Source organism: Equus przewalskii, chromosome 25, assembly GCF_037783145.1.
Source record: "Equus przewalskii isolate Varuska chromosome 25, EquPr2, whole genome shotgun sequence".
NCBI classification, from domain to species: Eukaryota; Metazoa; Chordata; class Mammalia; order Perissodactyla; family Equidae; genus Equus; species Equus przewalskii.
The window spans coordinates 11,486,210-11,506,759 of record NC_091855.1 but is presented as its reverse complement, the minus strand read 5'-3'; the positions used below and the strand labels follow the sequence as shown (position 1 = coordinate 11,506,759).

Genomic DNA, 20,550 nt, shown 5'->3' with positions numbered 1-20,550 from the left:
AGGGGCAGAGTAGGATTTTGCAGAGATGAAGGCAAGGTGCTCCAATCTGAGGGAACAAAATCAGCCCAGATGAAAAGGTTTTATGTGTAGGGGCGCAGTAGGGCATGAGGCTGGCAGGGTGAAGTGAGGCCAAATAGTGAAGGGTCCTGAATCCTAAGCTGAACACTTGGGACTTCTTTCCATCAGCAATGGAGAGATGCCAAAGGGTTTGAGCAGGGGAGTGAGGAAGTAACAGCTGGGGAGAAACGGTGACCACCTGGGGGGCCCTTGGTTAGGGTGAGTTAACTCCTCCCATCTGTATATTATGGAGTTTGCACCATGTGTTTTCTGAGGTCCCTTCCAGACTTGATTTTCTGTGACTCTTTCTTCCAAAAAGGGGATACTGAGGCAGGAGCAGCAGATGAATTGTTTTCAGCCTGTCAGGATCAGGGCAGAAGCTGCCAAATCCATAGTCCTTGGTTTTGACCCAACCGGTGGGTCAGATTTCCAGGGGAAGGGTGGGCATCAAAGGCCTAGTAGCCTGTGCAGGGGAGGTCTGAGGAAGTCGGAGAACAAGTGCCTCCTCCTTTCTCATGGAGAATCTGCATAGAAACAATAATTTTCCTAGAATTTTGAGTCCATACCTCCTAGGATTCTCCACCCAATTCCCATGTGTGTGGGGTTTTCCCATAAAAAGAAATGTCCCACAAGACTGTATCCCTCCCTACCTTCCCACTTCAGATGCCAATAGCGCGTCCAGATTGTTACCTGTACTTCTGGCTGTTACTGCACAAAATTGGGGTTCTCTTGCCCAATGCATATAAACAAGCCAATTAATTACAGCATCAGCCTTTGGGAAAAGAGACCAGCTTTATTCTGTGAGATCCATCTGCAGGGAGACAGAGGGTGTGTGCCCTCAGATCTGTCTCCCCGGTTTGGGATTTGGGGCAAAATTTAAGACATTAGGGAGAACAGGCTGGCACGTGGAAACACTCGTGGGACAGGTTTTGATGGGTGGGCTTCAAGCATTTGTGGTGAGGTTCTAAACATTTATGACAGCGTTCTAAACATTTATGATGAGGTTCTAAATTTTTATGATAAGGTGGGGAAGGACCTTTAACACTTTTAACCTGAGTGAGGGACCCCTCTCTGCTGATAATAGTGTGACTTATAAGTTCTGGTCTTGTCCCAGTCTGGTTCCGTGGGGAGAAGAATCTTTGGTTCCACAGTGAATTTCAGGTCAAGATTTCTTCTGTGCATGCTCTGGCTATGTGACTTTGCAAATTTTCTGAAAGGCAATTCTTAATCACTCTGTTAAGAGATGGAGTCAGTTGAACTGGTCCTGGAGGGCCCGCTGTTACATGACCAACTGGCTTAGATTGGAGATAATAGATAGATAATTTTAGATAGATTGGAAGTTCCAATGACCCCTTCCTTGGGTTCAATTAATTTGCTAGGGTGGCTCACAGAACTCAGAGAAACATTTTACGCACTAGATCATTGATGTATTATAAAAGGATACAACTCAGGAACAGCCAGATGGAAGAGATGCGTAGGGCAAGGTATGGGGAAAGCATGCGAAGCTTCCATGCCCTCCAAGCACACCACTCTGCCAGCACCTCCACATGCTCACCAACCCAGAAGCTCTCCGGAACCCCATCCTTTTGGTTTTTTATGGAGGCTTCGTTACAAAACCATGATTGATTAAATCATTGGCCATTGGACACTGAATTCAATCTCTAGCCTCTCTCCCCTCTGCAGAGGTGGGGTGGGGGGTGGGGGGGACTAAAAGTACCAACCTTCTAATCACATGGTTGGTTCCCCTGGCAACTAGCCCTCATCCTTAGGTTACCCAAGAGCTTTCCAAAAGTCTCCTTATTAACATAACAAAGACACTTTTATTGTTCTCATCACAGGAAGTTGCAAGTGTTTTAGGATCTCTGCCAGAACCAGGACGAAGACCAAATATATATTTCTTATTATAAATCACAATAACACATCCACTTCAGAATAATTTCTCTGCTGGCATACCAGTCCCCTCCAACAACTCTCCTGTCACGAAAGAGAAGGATTCCTCCACATTTTGAGGCCTAATTCCTCCACCAAACTTTTGATCTCATCTCAATCTGGCTCCTCTGTTCCTTCCTTCTCCAACATTTCAAATCTTCCTTCTCCAGTGGCTCCTGCCCTTTCTTCAAACCCTCCTGCACTTAAAAAAAATCCCGAATTAAGTTCAAATGACCTTTAGCGCCCATTCCACCCCTGCCTTCCCCTTCCAGAATTCTCTCCAGTAATAATATAACTGCTGCTTTCCCTTCTCACACATCTATTCATTTATTAAATCCTTGCACTAGAGGATCCACCTTCTATCAGTTCCCAGGACTTCTCAAATATTATGAATAATCCCCCAATTTAGGGGCCAGTCCAGAGGCGCAGCGGTTAAGTTCACACGTTCCACTTCTTGGTGGCCCGGGGTTTGCCGGCCTGGATCCCAGGTGCGGACATGGCACTGCTTGGCACGCCATGCTGTGGTAGGCATCCCACGTATAAAATAGAGGAAGATGGGCATGGATGTTACCTCAGGGCCAGGCTTCCTCAGCAAAAAAAGAGGAGGACTGGCAGTAGTTAGCTCAGGGCTAATCTTCCTCAAAAAAATAAAAAACAACAAACCCCAATTTATCAGACCCAGTGCCCCATCAGCCCCCAGGTGCTCCTCTCTGGGGCTGTGTCCAGGTGACTTTCTCTGTCTCCTGGCAGACCTCTTTTCTGGTGACTCCCCTTGCACAGCCCGACTGCTGCTTCTCCTTCTTTTACGGCCTTCCCTACCATTGCTAGGTGGCCTCACAGACTAGAGGCCACCAGACAAATACCCCCAACTCTCCACTTGCAAAGCTGAAAAATTATTCATTTTTCTGGTTGAAATGGAAGATTTGTCTCTTCTCTGACCTGAACCAGTTCCTCCATCTGGAAGGGGATCCCATCCCCTCCTACCTCCTCAGGGATCTCTCCCTAATGATTAGCCTCACTTGTTCTTGAATCTTTAACCTCTCTTCTGCTGTTCTTTTTCAACATCATGAAAACATTCTTAAGTTTCCATCTCTTTAAAAAAAAAAAAAAAAAGTCTTAGTTTCACTTCCTTTTACACCAACTTCACACTCAAACTTCCTGAAAGAATGTGTGTACCCCTCGTCTCCCCTTACACCCTTTCTGGTCACTCCTCAGTCCGCTGAAATGTGGCCTTTTTCCCCAATGTGTCGGTAAAAATAACCTCACCAAGGTTACCAATGACCTCCTTGCTGCTCAAATCCCTTAGACCCTTGTGGCCCCCTTGGCTTCTTCTCAACAGCAGTGACATTGTTCACCACTTCCTCCTCCTCCTGCCTCCCCTCCCCGTGACTGCTTCCTCTTGCCATTGACCAGTGTCTCTCCTCCTCTGCGGGGGCACTACTCCTGGGGATTCTGTCCTGGGCCACCTTCTTGTCTCAATTTCCCTAAGTGATTTCATCTACTCCTTCACTCCACAAATGTTTATTGAGCTTCCACTGTAAGTCAGGCATTGATCTAAGCCCTGAGGGTATAACAAGAAGAAGACAGGCAAAGTCCCTGCTCTCATGGACTTGACACTTTCCAATGGTGTCAGTTCCACCTGGAAGCTGATGACACATAAATCTGTCTCCAGCCTAGATCCCTGTCTCTTTTGTCTACTTAGTCTGCGTGGCTACTGCACATCTCTCTCAAACTCAGTGTTTCCAAAGCTGAAATCTTTTACCCTCAGCCCACCTCCAGACCAGCTTCTCCTCCCATCTCAGTTACCCAAGCCAGAAAGTGCTCATCATCTTTAATTCTTTACTTTCCGTCTCCTCCTAAACCCAACCTGTAACCAAGTCCTGTCAATTACACCTTCTAATCCTCCGAAATACCTCTGGAATCCATCCACTGCTCGTCGTGCCCTCACTATCACCCTACTTCCGGCCACCATCCTCTCTCCCTTGATTCCTAACACGTTCCTCTAGTCTTGATCACTTCCACACCTCACCCCACCTTCAATACATTGTCCACACTGCAGCCAGAGTAATTTCCAATATGACTCTGATCACATGATCTCCCTGCTTAAGAGTCTTCATTGCCTTTAAAATCAAAGCCAACCCCTTCACCATGGCCCAGAGAGCCCCTGCTTACCTCTCAGTCTCGTCTCTCCCCACCACGCTCCTCACTCTCAACTCCTCTGCCACACTACACTTTCTTCTTTCGTGCCCTGGATGTGCTGTGCTCCCTCACACCTCCAAGCCTTCAGAAGAGCTGCTCCCTCAGCCTAGAACACTCTTCCTCACTCCTAACCCCAACTCCTTCACCCGGCTAACTCCTACTTACTCCAATCTGAGCTTCAATGTTGCTTCCAGAACATTTCCCCTAAAATCTCTAGTCTGTGGTAGTGCCACTCCTCTGTACTTCAGTGCCACCCTGTCCTGTCCACCCTATTATGATTGCCTGATTTCTTTTGTTATTCTCCAAACCCTTCCCTCCATCAGACTCTAAGCCACTGGAAGGCAGGGACAAGGTCTGTGTCACTCATGTTGTGTTGCTGTATTCCCAACCTTCAGACAGTACCAATCAACATATATTTGTTGAATGAATGAATGGTTTCTCGCCCTCCTCCTCTTGCTCTCTAAATACAGACATGCTTAAGATCCAGGTTTCTTTCACCAGTTGAACTTTTCTCCATTTTCTTTATATTTCATGGATTCCTATGACTTCAATGATCAGGGCTGTGTGAAGAATTCTCCTATCTCCCTCCAGGCTGGGTATCTCTCAGCTCCAAGTCTGCATTTCCACCATCAGGCTAGACATTTATGCCTGTAGGTTTTTTCATCATCTCAGATAAAGGTATTAAACATGAAAAGGATGTAAAGATATATATTCAAGAATGTGCAATGCCACATTGTTTATAATATTGAAAAATTGTAAACAACCCAAGCACCCATCAAATTACAATAATACTATACAGCCTTAGACAGACTAAAAAGATTTATATACTGACATGAAAAGATGTCTATGACATACTGTTAAGTAACAGTATGAAACTGAAAGCAGGTTTCAAAACTATAAATATAGTTTAGTTTCATCTTATTCAACCAGTCAATGTGCATTTATCGAGTGCGTAATAAGTGCCAGTTTCTTTTCCAGGAGCTGGGGATGTGCGGAGAAAAAGACAGAAAGTCCTTGTTCTCACAGAGCTTTCTAGACAGACAATATCAAATATATATATATATAAAATGAAACGTCAGATAAGTGCAATAAAGAACTAGAGTTATGAGATGTGCTGCTTTAGGTTGGGTGGTCAAAGGGAAGGCCCTTCTGAAATGGTGACAGTTGAGCAGAAACCTGAATAAAGCAAGGGCAGCAGTCTCGTGAGTATTAGGGAAGAGGACGTTCAGTCAGAAGGATCAGCCACTCCAAAGGCCTGCAGTAGTGGCAAGTGCAAGTGGCTCTAGAAGCAGCAAGGAGTTGGGTGCAGCTGGAGCAAAGGGAGGAGAGAGAGGTGGGACCTGGGGCCCCAGAGGCTGCCCAGGGCCAGGCGATGGTGAGGGCTCAGCTTCCATTCTAAGCATGATGAAGGGACGTTTTTGGAGGTGTGTCTGTTACAGCATGCTAGTGTTTCATTGCAAAAATATATATACCAAATATATATACCACGCTGTTATCAGAAAATATTTCCAGGGTGTAGGATTTCAGGAGACTTTCATTTTCAAAACCATACCCCTTAGTTGTGTTTGGTTTATAGCAAGCGTGCGTTAATTTGGTAATCAGGAAAAGAAATGATGGTTTAAAAAATTTGTGCAGGACTGGCCCCATGGCCCAGTGGTTAAGTTTGGCATGCTTCGCTTCAGTGTTCCGGGTTTGCGGGTTTGGATCCTGGGTGCAGACCTACACCACTCGTCAGCCATGCTGTGGCGGCAACCCATATATAAAATAGAGGAAGATTGGCACAGCTGCTAGCTCAGGGCTAATCTTCCTTGCCAAAAAAAAAAAAGAAAAAAAAGGGCTAGCCTGGTAGTGTGGTGATTAAGTTCACATGCTCTGCTTCGGTGGCCTGGGGTTGTGGGTTCAGATCCTCGGCACAAACCTACACTGCTCTTCAAGCCTTGCTGTAGTGGTGACCCACATAAAAAATAGAGGAAGATTGGCACAGATGTTAGCTCAGTGACAATCTTCTTCACACACACACAAAAAATTGTATATACCTTTTGACTCATCAAGTCCCTTTCAAGAAAAGCATCCTTTAAAAAAATTGGTTAAGTTTGTAAAAATGCATGTATAACAATGTTCATTACAGTGTTATTTGTAGTACAAAAAAGTTAGAAATAAATGTTCAACAATAGGGAATTGATCCACTAAATTGTGGTTAAAGTATACAGTGAAATCGTATGGAGCACTGACAAACCATGTAGAATTTCACCCCAGGCTCAAAGCCTGCTTCTATTCCCAACTTCATGAAACTTTTTCTGGCCATTCCTGCCTAAAATGACCTCTTCCTCCTTGAAACCTAGTCGTGCCTGTTATCCTCTGGCTCTTAGCACATAGTACTCCATTATGGAACAGCTTTAGTTCACGCTTGGCTCGGGTGAGCTGTACTAACAGAAGGAGAGCAGAGCAGAACAATTCCAAACAATAGATGATTCATTCCTTTGTAAATGCATCACAGCATTTATTTTGCAATGGATTCACCTTCTAATTAGCTTTCCTATGTTAATATTGAAATTAATGAGCATTTCCAAGCACGCACACAGGCAGCAGAGGCAAGAGACCCAGAAGAAGACTACAGAGGGAGGGTTCCCCGGGGAACCCCAGGCCAATAATGAGCACTGGGGCCGTTCCCCTGCACAATCACACACCCCTTCTTCATCGAGAGCCGGGAATACCCTCTTCTCAGGCTTCTGTGCCCCTTGCCCTAGGCCCGAGGGGCTGGGCTCCCTGAGCTGGGTTCCAGCGCCTGTGTGCTCGCCTGTGTGCTGGCACTGCCTTGGGTCAGTGAAACAGCCGCACATGAGTCATTCAGGGGCCTCCTTCCTCCCCGTCTGGATCTGCTGCTGCTTGGTCTCCTGGCTGACTAGTCAGCTCCCACAGAGGCCAGGACACATTCCTTCCACCCACCTCACAGTGGCCTCCTCTGGAAGGGACAGACGTCACTGGGGAGAGAGAGGCCACACAAACCTACTTATCCCACAGCCATCCTAAAGGAAGTTTGTTTGTGTTACACAAGGGCTCATTGTGGGGCCTCTTCCCTGGGCAGCCCTGAGAGGCCAGCAGGGGGTCCTACTATGTGTGGCATTTGAGGGGGCCGGTGAATAACACCCCTCTTCCCTACCCAAGGCCTCTTCCAGCTGAGGACTTATGAGTTACAAACAAATTAACAAATATTCATTACTGATAAGCACTGACACTGGTGAATGTTCGGTCTTAGGGCAGCCTAATTCTGAAGCCCAGATAAGACCGAGCTGGCGCCCAGCCACAGGCAGTACCAGAGAAGACAGGTGTCCCCATAGTGGCAGGGCCACTTCACTGCACAGCAACGATGAAAGGCCAGTGCCTTAAAGGAAAAAGAGAGGAAGGGGCGGAATATACAGGTCCAATTTCTCCTTCTAAACTCACCCATCAGATTGAGCCACTCCTCCGGTCAGTAGGGACCAAGCAGGAATAGATGATGTCGACGAAAATAATCCATAACTAATCTATAATGAAAATTTGGGAGAGTTTATTCTGAGCTGAAATCTGAGGACCACGGCCCGGGGCCTTTCTTCCCAAAGGAAGAAAGGGCACCACAGAAGTGAGGTATACAGAGTGGTTATATACCCCCAAACAGGACGTTTCCCATATGATTGAAATGTCCCTCCCACAATAGTCACAAGATTGCCCTGTCGGCACAGCACTTAATGTACACAGCAGGTAGTGGGTCTGCTATCTCAGAGGGTGTAGCAGGAGGCAAGTCTATCCTCTCAAGCTGGGTGGTCACAGGTGAGTGCAGCAGTCAGTTCCTAGCCTAAGGAAAGATGCTAATCCTTAAGGGAACGAGGGAAGTTTCACCTTTATCTCAAGGGCCTTTGTTCTTGCCATAGGGAATATCTAAAGCAGATATACAATGCATGCTCAACAGCCGGGCGGAGGTCAGGCCCTTTTGGAAAGACAAGGTCAGGCCGAATTAGGTTTACACAAAATGGCTTCCTCATATACTCCAATATATCTTATTACTTGCCATTTTTATTTGTCAATGACACACTCAAACTGGTTGTTTGAGCAAAGTTTAATAAAGGAATTCTTTACAGAAGTGTGGACGGGGCATGGGAATCCTCAAAGGATAGAGCAACATCCCAGAGCTGAAATGGAGACAGAGGAGGCCATGACTGGAACCTGGAGGGAGAGGGCTTGTAGGGGGAGCAGTCGGACAGGAAGCATTGCCCCCAGTGGAGGGCAGGACGGCTGCCAGCCCACCACCACCCTGTGGCCACCCTGCCCAAAGGGAGTGAGGGGTCATACCCTCCCGCCCACCAGTGTCTAACACAATTAGAAGCCAGAGGATAAGGGATCTCATTAAGGTAATCCCTCTGGTGGCCTCCAGGCACAGAGCAGGGTGAATTAGGGGTGAAGGGAAGACTCCTTCCTCCCCCAGGGATTTGGGACTATGGGCAGAGAGAGGCCCGGAGGGCTCCCTGAGGAGAGTTCCCCCGCCCTGGGGAAGAAAGAGCAGACGGAAGAGGCAGTCCTTCGCAATGGTCCACACCTGCCAAAGGGCTTTGGGGAGGTTTACACAGGCAGAGAATGAGGGGTCTGGGCTGGCTCCTGTCTCCTGACTCCCACGTGCCTAGACGGTTACTCTATTAAACGTCTCCTTACTGATACAAAAGTGGATTGATGGGTGCCCCTCTTCAGCTCGCTCTGCACTAGCTCACCAATTCTTGTTAGGAAAAAAAAGACAAACAGAAAAAAATATTTGGGTTTGGGATTTTTTTTTTCCTTTGAAAATTCCCAGAGGAAAAAATCTATTGTTAAAATAAATCTTTTTCCTTCGCTTCTCTCCCTCTCTCGCCCTCCTTTCCTTCCTCCCATCCCCACCTCTCTTTCTTCACCTCACATTTCAGCTCCAAGTCCGCTCCCTCCTCTCCTGGATTCCACACCTCCCCATCCAGACAGGAGGTGGGAGTGGTTCTAGAAGGAGATGAGGTGCTATAATGCCCTCAGATGCCTGAGGTCTCAGACAGACCCAAGGAACTAGCACTCTTGTCCCTTGTCACCCAGCTTCAGCACCATCCCATGGTCCCAACTCCCTCTGATTAGAAAGAATTCAAATTTCTTTCAAACTCTTTGGAAAGCAGAGTTCACAGCCCTACTGACCGAGGTGGTCACGATCAGTCCCTTCCAGGAACCAAGATGGTGCCTGTCACAGTGGGATCTGGGATGTCAGAGCTAAAAGGAAAAGTCCTTTTAGAGTCCCTTTGTTCAGTTAGACAAAGATTTAGGTGCCAGGCTCCACACCTGGGCAGGAACCCAAAGGTGGGAGGCCCTCATCCCTGCTCTTGGGGAGTTCACAGTCTGGCTTCTCACAGCTAAAGATTTCTAGAACACACTTGGTCACTGGCCCAGCAGAATGAGGCCACCTGTTGGAGATGGTCCCCTTCCTGCCTCAGCCTCCGAAAGAAACGGCAATTCTGCTTCCTCTCAGAGCCATCAGGGTTCTGAGTGGGAAGGTCCTTAGACATTCCTGTAGCAGAGATGGAAACTGAGGCCCAGAAAGGAGAACTGTCCTGAGCAGGTCACATAGCTGGTGGCTGTGTTGGGCTTGGGCCTGTTTCCTGTTCCCCACGTCACCCTGCCTCCTGGGCATTCCTTTGAGCTGATGAGTCAGGCAGAATCCACGACAGCCGGCTGCTTCAGGGTTTGTCCAGATTGTTCCCTCCTCCTGGGAGTTGTCCAGACAAGTGTCCCAGCATGCCGAGAGGCTCACCTCCCCGCTTAGAAGGACAGGAGTTCTCTGCCAGGATCAGAGCCAAAGGAACGCAGTCAAGTTAGCACTGATCCCCTCGGGCTCTCTGCACAGGTTATTAACGCAATTGTCTCCTGCCCCTATGCCCAGAGCCCTCCACGTGCCCAAGGGTCTGTGCTTGAGAGCATGGATTCTCCGCCCTTGAAAATCATCCAGTCCAGAGTTTTCAAAATGGTTTCCCAATCCTTTAACTAGGTGGCAAAATCTAATTTTTTAAAGGAAAGAAAAGAGCAGAAAATATCAGAGTACATCATATTTGTGGTAGGCAGAATTCTCAGATGACCTCCAAATGACCTTATATAATCTCCCCTTGAGTGTGGGCAGGAATGTGTGAATATGATGGGATATCACTCACAAGATTATGATAGTTATATAGCAGAGAAAGAGATTTTGCAGAAGTAATTAGGGTCCATTATCAGTTGACTTTGAGATTAATCAAGAGAGATTACCATGGGTGGGCCTGATCTAATCAGGTAAACCCTCTAAAAGAGACTTCTCCTGCTGTCTTGAAGAAGAAAGCTGCCATGAATTCCACAGCTGCAAGGAAATGAATTCTGCCAACAACCATGTAAGCTTGGAAGAGGACCCCCAGCTTCTGAGAAGATGGCAGCCCAGCTGACTCCTTGACTGAAGCCTTGTGAGACCTTGAGCAGAGCATCCAACTAAGCAGTTCCTGGACTCTGACCCGTGAAAAGCATTGTTCTAAACCGCTAAGATTGTGGTAATTTGTCCACAGCAATAGAAAACGAATACAATACTCCAATAGTAAGGATAAGTATTGTATTACGAAACTTTTCAGTTCTGTATATAGATACGTAAGTAATAGACCATGGTGTTAAGTGCATTTTTCGTTTTGAATGTGATCAAATCTTTGAAAGCCACAGTTGCAGAGTGATTTATCCAAAGTCAAGCAGCCATTCACGAAAGAATCAAAACTGGAGTCTGAGCCTCCCTGGTCGCTGCTCCCTCTGTCAGCCGACACGGCTCGCCCTGTTGGGAAACATTAATTCTATTTTTGAGAAGAGAGAGAGTAGAGAGGAGATGGTTTATCCTGGTCAAGTTGGCTCTTCATACAAGTCAGTTTGTCTTGGAACATCCTTCTTCGGCCAGATTAACTATCCCCCCTTCAGGGTCCAACTCACTATATGTTATTACTATGGGTTAAGTGCTTTACATAAATGATCTTGATTAATCCACACATTAGCCGAAGGAAGTAAACATTAATACCTCCATTTTCCAGATGAGAAAAGTGAAGCTGAGAAGTTAAGCAAAGCTTCCCAAAGACACAGAGCCGCTAAGTGGTAAACCCAGTATTCTAACTCATGTCTCCCTAATTCCAGTGTCTGAGCCTTCACAACACTTCTGACACCAAATATGTGGATTTTCCACATCAAGCAATTCTCCAATCCTCTGGAGACACCAACTGGGTATCTTACAATTTAATACGATTCTGATACTAACTACCCAGGTTAGGGGCTCAGTTCCACAAGACTGACTCTCCTCCACCCCACTTCAGATGCCAACTGCAAGTAGTGGGTCCCCAGATGACCCACACTTCTGCCCAACTGGTGATCAACTCAATTTCCAGCCCTCCTCCATCCCCAGGAGGTCCAGGGGTGCGGCTGAAAGTTCCAACCCTCTAATCACATGGTCGCTTGCTCCGGCAACCTCATTAGCATAAACTCAGGTGTGGTTGAAAGGGGCTTATCATAAATAACAAAAGATGCTCCTCTCCCCCATGCTCAGAAAATTACAAGAGCTTTAGGAGCTCTGTGCCAGGAGCCAGGATGAAGACCAAATACATATTTCTTATATCACAATATCATAGCACTTAACTAGTAAGTGTATTGCTCCCCACTTAAAATTTCTGTACACAGAAATTTAATTGGCTCAGACTTTGTGGCTGGGAGATGTCTTGGATTTTTTGAGAAGCTACTTATCGATAGTAATATATACCTAACATTTACTGAGCACTTACTGTGGGCCAAGCACTGTGCAAGGCACTGTACGTTCATCATCTCATTAAATCTTCATGACTCTATGAAGTAAATCCTATCATTAGCCACAATTTACAGATAACAAAACTGAGACTCAGAGGGGTGCCGTCAAGAAATAACTTATTGGGGGTTATGCTAGGAATGCAAGGATAATTCACTATTAAGTAACCCATTAATATAATTCACATTAATGGCTCTAAGGAGAAAAATCATATGATTTCACCTTACATGATGATAAAGCCCTTGACAAAATTTTTAAAACGGTACAACCACTTTGGAAAACAGTTCGGCAGTTCCTCAAAAGGCTAAACACAAAGTTACCATATGAGCCAGTAATTCCACTCTTAGGTATAAACCCAAGAGAAATCAAAATGTATGTCCACATAGAAACTCACACAAAGATGTTCACAGAAGTATCATTCATAATAGCCAAAAAGTGGAAATGACCTAAATGTCCACCAAGAAATGAATGGATAAACAAAATGCGACACAGCCATGCAATGGATTATTATTTGTACATAAAAAGGAATGAAGTTCTGACACATGCTACAACATAGGTGAACCTTGAAAACATTACGCTAAGCGAAAGAAGCCAGGCAGAAAAGACTACGTCTTCTATGGTTCCCTTTATATGAAATGTCCCGAGTAGACAAATTCGTACAGACAGAGATATTAGTGGTTGCCCAAGGCTGGGGCAGGGTTGGGGGTTGCAGTAGGAATGGGGAACGACCGTTAATGAGGACAGGGTTTCCTTTGGGGACATTAAAAATATTTTACAATTAGATTGTGATGACGGTTACACAACTCTGTGATTATACTGAAAACCACTGAACCGAAAACTTTAACGAGATGAAATTTATGTTATGTGAAATCTATCACAATGAAACTGTAAAACAAGAAAAGAAAAAAGGATAAAAAGAAGCAGTCCAGAGACCCTACTGGAAAGACCATATGGAGAGGCGCCGTGGAGAGAAGAGACCCGGGAACAACATGGGGAAGAGAGAGGCCCTGCCATCCAGCTTCCAGGTCAAGTCTTTCAACAACTGCAGCCCCAGCCACCACATAGTGCAACTTACAGAGAACTCGAGCAAGACCAGCAGAAGAACTGCCCAGCTGAGCCCAAGCTACACTAAGCTGTGAAATGGATCTTGTTTCAAGTAACCGAGTTTTGGGGTAGTTTTTTACACGAGGATAAATGACCTAAACAGTCATTTTGGAAAAGGTACCATAGACTTCAAATGGGTCAGAGACCTAAATGCAAAAATGGAAACAGCACAAGCATTAGAAGAAAATGCAGGTAAATTCCTCTACAACCCGGGCATGGGGAAAATCTTTCTAATTTGTCTCAAAATGAAGATGCAATAACATAAGAGATCGATAAATTTAATTACGTAAAAAAGTTAAGCTTTTGCAAGGAAAAACTACGTAAAATCAAAACACAAGTGACAAATTCAGAAAAACTATTTACAACATATATCATAGATAAAGGACCAAAAACTCTAATATATAAATACCTTTTAAAAACTGAGGGAAAAGGACCAAAATCCTCCAGAAAAATGGGCAAAAGACATGAATAGAGAATGAACTACAAAAAGATGTAAGACGCACCCTTAAACATGAGTAGATGTTCAACCTCACTCATAATAAGATAAATGCAAATTCAAACTACACTGAGATAGCATTTCTTATCAAACTGGCAAAAATTCAACATCTTGACAATTTGCTCTGATGGTGAGACTGTGGAGAAGCGGGCGCTCATATGCTGATGGGAATGGAAAATGGTATAACCCCTATGGAGAGGAATCTGGCAATATGCAACAAGACTACGGATATGTTCACCCTTTGACCTGATAGTCCCATTTCCAAGAATCTACCCTGTAGATATACCTTGAACAATTTAGAAATATCCACTAAGTTGTTAATGCTACATTATCTGTAATATCAAAAAAATTATTAATATAGAAGATTGACTAAATAAATGGTGGAGTTTGGTTGAAATACTATGAAGTACTTGGGGTTGGCCTCTTGGCCAAGTGGTTAAAATTCTGTGTGCTCTACTTCAGCGGCTTGGGTTTTCGGATTCGGATCCCAGGCTTGGACCTGCTCCACTTGGCAGCCACGCTGTGGAGGCATCCCCCATACAAAATAGGGAAAGACTGGCATAGACGTTAGCTCAGGGCGACTCTTCCTCACACACACACAAACACTATGAAGTACTATAAAAAAAAGACTGGAAGATCTCTATGAACTGATTTCTAGAATATATTAAATGCAAAGTGCAAAGAATTACATATAATGTACTTCTGTACAAAAGATAAAAGGAAATAAGAAAACGTATGTATCCGGGGGCTGGCCCCGTGGCCGAGTGGTTAAGTTCGCGCGCTCCGCTGCAGGCGGCCCAGTGTTTCGTCGGTTCGAATCCTGGGCACGGACATGGCACTGCTCGTCGGACCACGCTGAGGCGGCGTCCCACATGCCACAACTAGAGGAACCCACAACGAAGAATACACAACTATGTACCGGGGGGCTTTGGGGAGAAAAAGGAAAAAATAAAAATCTTTAAAAAAAAAAAAAAGAAAAAAGAAAACGTATGTATCCGCTTCATTTTGAACCCCCCCCCCCCCACTTCCGCCCCGCAGGAAGGATAAATCCGAAAACAATGAAGTGGATTACCCACAAGCAATAGGGAGTGAGCACGCTTCTCTGGATATACCTTTCAGTATATTTTTGATTCTTGGGAAGCACATTAATGTTCTATATACTCAAAAAATAAAATTAGGCAAAGAAGGATGGGAGGAAATTGAAATATTAACACAAACAAGAGCAAATGCCCCCAGACATGCTTGCTATTGTCTCTCAGTTCCAAACCCCCGCTTTGATACTCTGCTCTGTGATGCTGGAGCAAAGACTCTGCAAACCGCATTTCCGCTCTGCCTCTCTGCGAGGCTCCGCCAACCAGAGGTACGGGTGGACCTCGAGCCTGGAGGAGGAGAAAGGGCTTGTTCCTTCCTGTTTGCCTCGATGCTTGCAATTCCTGTGAGTCTCCCTCCAGCAGTCCCCTTCACCCAGCAGCACCAGTTCCTTCTTGGAGCAGCAGCGAGTCGCAGCTTACGGTTTTTCCAGCACTTAGAAAACCAGACCCCTTACGCCGCTTCCAAGTCACCTGCACCAACCGGCGGGTACCGCCTTCTCAGAGCGCGGGTTTCCATCTCTAAGGGCCTCTTCTACCCAACTCACAGACACCAGCCCCTGTCAGGTAGCGCATTTTCCTCAGAGGGGGTCTCAGTTTCTACCGCACAGGTCCCTTCTTCTGAGTCTCTAAGTTTTAAAAATTCAAACTTCCTCTTTTTATTGCCTGAGCCGTAGCGGCCGTAGCGGTTATTTACAATTGCTACTATGAGAAGCTAGAGCAGCAGTTCTAAAAGTGGGTTTTGTGGATCCCTGTGGAGGGTCCTTGAGGCCCTTTAGGGGATCCATGAGGTCAAAAATATTTTCAGACTAGTAATAAGACATTTTTGTTTTTCATTGTTTTGACATTTGCACTGATGGTGCAAAAGCAATGATGAGTAACACTACTAGCCCTTGAGCACGAATGAGCCTGTCACATCAAGGACATAGTGTTTGTTGCTAATGCTAAAATTTGAACTTTCAAGCTAAAAATTAGAAATTGGGAAAAGACACCTGCCATCGTGAGCTTGACTGTTCTCAATACTTAAAGACTTTTCTAATGAGACCGGTGGTGATATTAACCAATATGAATTTTTTTTGGATAATGAAAAATGAAATGTGTCAACATCCAGAATATCTGCAGTACTCAAGTCAACTGATAGTTTCCAATGACCAATGCATAGGATTAAAAATTATGCATGGGTAAAAGATCCATTCAAAGTAAGGATAGATCAATGGATTTTAATATAACGGATTAACAAAATGTTTTGAGATATACTTTCAGATTCCACATTGCAACCAATCTTTAAGAAACTAACATTTGTTTAGTTTTGGTGTACTATCAAAAGGGTAATTATAATTATCTGAAAAGTCTGTTAAAATGATCTTCACTTTTTCTTATTACATACCTGTGTGAGGCTGGATTTTCTTCGTATACTTCAACTAAAACAACATATCACAATAGATTGAATACAGAAAAAGATATGAGTATCCAGCTGTTTTCTATGAAACCAGACATTAAAGAGATTTGCAAAAATGTTAAATAATGCCACTATTCTCACTAAATTCTTTATATAGTTGTTTCTCATAAAAAACATGCTATTTATGGTAACATTCAATGGGTTTAATGTTCTTTTTTCCAGCTTTATTGAGATCTAACTGAACTACAACATTGTGTAAGTTTAAGGGGACGATATGATGATTTGATATATGTATAAATTGCAAAATGATTACCACAATAAGATTGGTTAACACACCCATCACCTCACATAGTTACCATTTTGTGTATGTGTATGGTAAGAACTTTTAAGATCTACTGTCTTAGCAACTTCCAAGTATACAAAACAGTATTATTAACTACAGTCCCCACGCTGCACGTTAGAGCCCCAGAGCTTACTTGTCTTAGGCCTGGGACTTTGTTCTCTTTGACTGTCTTCACCCATTTCTCCTCCCACCCCACCACCTGTTATTTTTAAATGAATTAAAAAATGAATATTGTAGGGGCCAGCCCGGTGGCATAGCGGTTAAGTTCATGCACTCTGCTTTGGCAGCTAGGGGATCACAGGTTAGGATCCTGGGTGTGGACCTATGCACTGCTCATCAAGCCACGGTGTAGTGGCATCTCACATACAAAAAAGAGGAAGATTGGCACAGATGTTAGCTCAGTGACAATCTTCCTCACCAAAAAATAAATCAATATTGTAGAAAGTTCTCAGTTTTAACTGCTAATATTGGTGATAAATTCCAGTGTCTTTAGCCCACATAAAAGCTCCTTGGGGTCCTCAATGAATTTGTAAAAATGCAAAAAAACTCCAGAAACCAAAAATTTTGGGAACTGCCTTAGAGTTCTTTTTTAACCTGTTCAGTTACCTAGTTAACAACTTAATACCTATTTAACAAATATTTATATTAAATTCTCTCTGCTAAAATAACTTGCAGTTTCTGTCCCTTAGCTGGACCCTGACAGATTTACAAATGTATTTTAAACATGTGACATAACCACACAGAAGTGACGGGAAAAAGGGCTAATCCATATAATTTCTGAACACAACATTTTGATTATATACATTCAATCTAGTGAAAAAGAATCTTGAACTATTTTTAGTAAGTTTATTTTTTATAAGAGCATGTTCTGTAATAGTATAGTAGCAATTCTGAAACTATCGGGCAAGTGAGTAAATATGTTGATGTTATTGGGAGCCAGGGTTCTTACTGTAGGGAAATGTTCTTACCGTGGAAGAGGGGAGATAGCATTATGGAATGGATTGGATTGGAGTTGTGTGTGTTAATATGAACTCATGACTTGCAAAATGTAAACACACACATATCTACGACCACCACCATTATTGCTGTCAAGATACAGAACACTTCATCACCCCCAGAAGTTCTCTTGTGTCCCTTTAGAGTTAATTCCCCTAAACTACTCCTAGCCCCCAGGTAACCTCTGATTTGCTGTCTGTGTCTTTTTTCTCTGACCTTTTTAAAGAATTGTCTGTATCATTGATTTTCAGCAATTTGATTATGATATGCCTTGGTGTGGTTTTCTTTGCATTTATCCTACTATGAGATGGCTGAATTTCTTGAATCTGTGTGTTGATATTGGAATATTTTTCAGCCATTATTTTTTCAAGTAGTTTTTTCTACTTCCCTCCTTGTTCTATTGCTCCCATTACATGTATGTCAGACCTTGTGATATTGCCCCATGGGTCATTGAAACTTCGTTCATTTTTGTTCATTCTTTTATTTTATGTGCTTCAGTTTGGATAGTTTCTTCTTCCTCTTTTTTTTTTTTTTTTTGTGAGGAAGATCGGCCCTGAGCTAACATCTGTTGCCAATCTTCCTTGTTTTGCTTGAGGAAAATTGTCATGGAGCTAACATCTATGCCAATTACGTTTATGTTTTCCTTTAAATCCTTGAACACATTTATAACAGCTGTTTTAAGGTTCTTACCTTCTAATTGCATCATATCTCTCATTTCTTGACTTTTCTCCTGATCTTTTTACATGTCAAGTAACTTTCTTTCTTTCTTTCTTTTTGGTGAGGAAGATTGTCACTGAGCTAACATCTGTTGCCAATCTTCCTCTTTTACTTGAGGAAGATTGTCCTTGAGCTAAAATCTGTACCCATCTTCCTCTATTTTGTATGTGGGATGCCGCCACAGAATGGCTTTCATGAATGGTGTGTAGGTCCATGCCCACGATATGAACCTGCGAACCTTGGGCCTCCTGAAGCAGAGTGCAAACTTAACCACTACACCACCGAGCTGGCCCACCAAGCAACTTTTTAATAGATGCTGGACATTAGAAATGTTATACTCTTGAGGAACTGATATCTTTTGTCTTCCTTCAAAGAGTGTTGAATTTTGTTTTGGTGCTCAGTTTAAGTCTCATGGATCATCGTGATCCTTTTGAGGCTTGTTTGCAAGTTTGTTACGGTAGGTCCAGCGTGACCTTTACTCTAGAGCTCCTTTGGTCTCGCTCCTAAGGCCTTGCTTTTCTGGGGTCTCTACTGAATATCCCAGATGTTCAGTGAAGTCTCTTTATTCCAGCTGGTTAGAGCTGGAATAACTCCCAAATATGTACAAGCTTCTGGAGGTGTTCAGTCTATAGCTCTCCAGTACTTATTGTTTTTTGTCCAGACTCATAGAGCCTATGCATGTGTCCTAATATTTAGCCAAATCCTTATGAGTACTCTTTTTTTCTTTTTTTAAAGATTGGCACCTGAGCTAACAACTGTTGCCAATCTTTTGTTTTCTCCCTTCCTCTTCTCCCTAAAGCGCAACCCCCTCCCCCCCCCCCCCCCACACCGCCCAGGTACATAGTTGTATATTCTAGTTGTGAGTGCCTCTGGTTGTGGCATGTGGGATGCCGCCTCAGCATGGCCTGATGAGTGGTGCCATGTCCACGCCCAGGATCCAAACCAGCAAAACCGTGGGCCGCTGAAGTAGAGCGTTCGAACTTAACCACTCAGCCACAGGGCCAGCTCCCTTATGAGTACTCTTGAAAAGCTTTCTAGAGTTCTTTCTCTGTGTGGTTCTGTGACTGCTAATCATGCATTGCTGATCATTAACCTATAATGTAACCAGGCTATTCTGCAAAGGCCACAGGGACATGTTTTAACATTTCAGTAGGTTCTCAAATCTGCAACGAAACTTTGCTGACATTGGAATGAGTTATTTCTCAGGAACCAAAAAGGGATGAGGAGGCTGCCCGAGACGGAAAACCATTGTTAAGGAAGGGTATAACGACGGACACAGCAGGCAGAACAAAAGACAAGAAGTCTGGAGAATGGATGCCAGAAATAGCCTGACCGCCTCTGTCTTCTTCCCTCCTCCCTATATAACTGCCTCAAGATTTTGTGCTTGCTTAAGATGGTCTTTGGGACATGAGTCCACTATCTTCCGATTTTGCTAGCTAATGGAATAAATCCCCTTCTTGACCACCAACTCACCTTGCAATGATTGGCATCAGGTTGCAGTGAGCAGAACAAGCCCTTGCTCCATTACAGTTCCCTCCTCTCTGGTACTCTGCTTGGCAAATTCCAATTGTCTCAGCCTCCCCTGGTCTCTGTTTCCTCAACTCAGCAAGACTGCTGTGTTCTGCTTGAGTTCCCGTCCCTGGGCTGTGGTCTAAAATGTGCTTCTAGGCAGAAAACTGGGGCAAGCAAACTAGGGATCACCTCATTTGTTTCCCTTCTCTCAGCAAATGTCTGAAATGTGTGAAAACAGTTCTTTCATATGCTTTGTCTAGTTTTCTAGGTGTTTACCATGGGAGGGCTGGTCCAGTATCTGCCTGCTTGCTTTTTGATCGTGTGAATTGACATGTGCTCTCTCTCTACGCCTGGGCAGCACCACCTGACCCTCCTCCATATGCATATAAATGAAAATAAATGCTTAAATCCAAAGGTCCTGGACTTTAGCCACTAAATCCTGCTGGGCTATGAGCCCCGCTCTATCTTGGCCTCATAAAACTGACCCTCTGAGGATTACAGAGAGCTAATCCCAAACCCTGGTGCTAAAGGACTTCTTATCCTCCAAACACCTCCAGAAGATCAGAGGGCATCATTGTATTTTTCAATCAAAAGTCCTTTTTCATAGACAGATATAAATTAGCATAGGAAAAAAAGTAGAAGAAGATACACAGAAATGTTAACAGTGATCATCTCTGAGGAATGAAATTTTGTCTTTTCTTTTTGCTTTTCTAAAGTTTCCAAATTTTTAAATAATGAACATGTGCCACCTTTAAAATAAGAAAAAGATTGATGTCCTGTATTTGTGTACCTCTCCCATCTGATGACATTTCACTGTGCCTTAGTAGAAACATAGAGACCATGGGCGTAACTGATGGCTAACGATACCAAGCTTGCCTGGGC

General features: G+C 44.1%; 1 long non-coding RNA gene across 2 annotated transcripts in view; it reads right to left on the bottom strand.

Moving 5' to 3' along the window:
- The window catches only part of LOC103550212 (uncharacterized), a 107,912-nt gene extending 88,024 nt beyond the window's left edge, over positions 1-19,888 (bottom strand). Inside the window, exons 1-2 of one of the 2 annotated variants that reach the window (XR_011532961.1) lie at positions 19,630-19,888; positions 7,630-7,709 (exon numbers count right to left, since the gene is read on the bottom strand). This is a non-coding gene — a long non-coding RNA (uncharacterized lncRNA). The remainder of the gene's footprint in view (positions 1-7,629; positions 7,710-19,629) is intronic. The other variant, XR_011532962.1, reaches the window with a different exon arrangement.
- Positions 19,889-20,550: the final 662 nt, after the last annotated feature.